The following is a 3,265-nucleotide window of genomic DNA, read 5'->3' as shown; positions in this document are numbered from 1 at the left end:
GTAATTTTTTTTTTTTCTTTTTGAGACAGAGTCTTGCTTCATCACGCAGGCTGGAGTGCAGTGGCACCATCTTGGATCACTGCAACCTCCGCCTCCTAGGTTCAAGCAATTCTCATGCCTCGCCCACCCCCCCCCCCCCCCCCCCAGTAGCTGGGACTACAGGTGTGTGCCATCATGCCTGGCTAATTTTTATATTTTTAATAGAGATGAGGTTTCACCATGTTGGCCAGGCTGATCTCAAACTCCTGACCTCAGGTGATCTGCCCGCCTCGGCCTCCCAAAGTGCTGGGGTTATGGGCATGAGCCACCGTTCCCAGCCTAGAGTAAAATTTTTAAAAATTAAATTATCTGAATTCTTATTAATTTTAAAAATTAAATTATCTGACAATTGAGGAAAAAGTAACAAACTATCTTCTGCTATTTGCCATCATCTACTTATGGGTATGAAAACTGGGCTAGACTTCTAAGTTAGGTCATAAAAGGGCATGCAGTGTCTGCCCTTGTTCACTGAAACACTTACTCTCTTAGAGCCCTGAGCCTCCGTGTAAGACTACCATGCTGAGGAAGCCACATTCTGCCAACAGAGCCAGCTAAGCCCAGTCTTCTGTCAATGGTAACTTTCAAGAATTTAAGGAGATCATCATGAATACATATTGAAAGAGGATTGCATCAGTCATTTCAGGCATAAAACCTGGTATTAAGAAATCATATTCATGATCCCTCACTGCAGATGGTACAGTTTGAAAAACTGTTTGGCAGTGTCTACCAAAGTGGAACTATAATACCCTAAACTCAGTAATTTCACTTCTACATGAATTTCAGTACACGCATGTATGTGTATTACATACATAAAAATACCAAAAACATGTCCTAGAAACACATACTTATGTATATATTATATAAATAATACCAAAAGACATGTATTAGAATTTCAAATCAGAACTCTTCATATTAGCCAAAAACTAGAAACTACCCACTTATCAAGAAAAAAATTAGATAAATTTTGTGCTATTTATAAAACAGAATACTAATAAGGACAATCTACATAGAACAACATATATAAATCTCACAAACAACGTTGAGGGAAACAAGCTAGACACATAAAAGCCTATGTTTTATTATTCCATTTATATAAAATATAAAAACAGGCAACAGTAATCTCTGCTGTGAGAAATCAGCATAATCAGCCAGGCACGGTGGCTCACGCCTGTAATCCCAGCACTTTGGGAGGCTGAGGCAGGCAGATCACGAGGTCAGGAGATCGAGACCATCCTGGCTAACACAGTGAAACCCCATCTCTACTAAAATACAAAAAATTAGCCGGGCGTGGTGGCTGGTGCCTGTAGTCCCAGCTACACGGGAGGCTGAGGCAGGAGAATGGCGTGAACCTGGGAGGCGGAGCTTGCAGTGAGTTGAGATCGTGCCACTGCACTCCAGCCTGGGCCACATAGCGAGACTCCATCTCCAAAAAAAAAAAAAGAAATCAGCATAATCATTACTCTTGGGATGGGAGGTAATGAAAGGAAGGGGAGGTTGGGATGCTGGTAATGTTCTGCTTTTTGATCTGGGAGCTTATTACATAAGTGTGGTGGTTTTAAAACATATCCACAGATGCTCTGAAACTCTGTCTATCAAAAGGTGAAACACAATTCTCTCCCCTTGAATACAGGACTGGCCTTAGTAACTCGCCTCTAGCAAATAGAATGCACTAGAACTGACACTGCATGACTTCGGTTACTAGGTTAGTGATAGGGTTTGGATTTGCGTACCTGCCCATATCTCATGTCAAATTGTAATGCCCAATGTTGGAGGTAGGGCCTGGTGGGAGGTGATTAAATCATGGGGGCAGATTTCTCCCTTTGGTGCTATTCTCCTGACAGAACTCTCACAAGATCTGGTTGTTTAAAAGTGTGTGGCACCTCCCCACTCTCTCTTGTTCCTGCTCTGGCCATGTAAGATGTGCTGGCTTCCCCTTCTCGCTTCCACCATGATTGTATGTTTCCTGAGGCCTCCCCAGAAGCCAAGCAGATGCCAGAATCATACTTCCTATACAGCCTGCGGGACCACAAGCCAATTAAACCTCTTTTCTTTATAAATTATCCAGCCTCAGGTATTTCTTTATAGCAATGTGAGAACAAACTAGCACAGTTAGAAAAGGCAATAGAGCTTCCACCTGGTTCTCCTTCTTGGGACACTCACCTTAGTACCCAGTCACCATGCTGTAAGAAAGTCACAGAGCCACATGGAAAGACCATTTGTAATTATTCTGGTCATAGAGGCAGCTACCCAGATGACAGGTAGTATCAACAACCAGTCAATGAGCGAAGGTGATATAGTTTGGATTTTTGTCCCCTCCCAAATCCCATGTCCAGTGGTAATCCCCAAAGTTGCAGAAGGGGCCTGGTGGGAGGTGATTGGATCATGGGGCAGACCTCCCCCTTGCTGTTCTTTTGATAGTGAGTTCTCACAAGATCTAGTTGTTTAAAAGTGTGTAACACCTCCTCCTTCGCTCTCCTCCTGCTGCTCCAGCCATGTAGGATGTACCTGCTACCCTCTTGCCTTCTGCCATGAATGTGTTTTTTTGAGGCCTCCCCAGTCATGCTTCCTATACAGCCTGCAGAACTGTGAGCCAATTAAACCTCTTCTTTATATATTACCCAATCTCAGGTAGTTACTTATGGCAATGCAAGAACAAACTAATACAGAAGCAGACTTTGGATTCCAGGCTCCCAGCTTTCAAGCTATTTCAGTCCTGCCTAAATTTCAACTTCATCGGTAAAATAAATGTTGCTATTTTAAGCCACTACCTTTTGGGATAATTTGTTATGCAGGTATACTAAATTGGAATACACATCACATGTGTTCACTTTGAAAATTCATTGAGCTGTATAATTACAATATATATACCTTTCCTTAGGTATATTATAATTAGGTTTAAGTAAAGATGTGAAATAAAAATCTTATCATGGAAATAAGCTTTTATTTATCAAGTTTTAGATGAATTTTATTGAGAAGTTTTATATAAATTCAACACTCCATATAATCCCTAATACTTTGCTTGTTCTTACAATGACATAAAGAATATGTAAATTTTTTGCCACACCTCATATAGACATCAGTTTACTCATATCCCTCAGTTTATCCTCACACATTGCCTGATTCTCATCATTTACCATGTATGGACTTTTTAAAAGTTTGGACACATTACTGTAGCAGACATCTCCCTAGCACTATTTTTTCTTCTTCTGTTAATAGGTCTTCATCG

The sequence above is a fragment of the Rhinopithecus bieti genome, unplaced genomic scaffold (assembly GCF_001698545.2).
Source record: "Rhinopithecus bieti isolate Rb0 unplaced genomic scaffold, ASM169854v2 scaffold_5887, whole genome shotgun sequence".
NCBI classification, from domain to species: domain Eukaryota; kingdom Metazoa; phylum Chordata; class Mammalia; order Primates; family Cercopithecidae; genus Rhinopithecus; species Rhinopithecus bieti.
The sequence above is the reverse complement of the archived record's forward strand: the minus strand, read 5'-3'. Positions refer to the sequence as shown.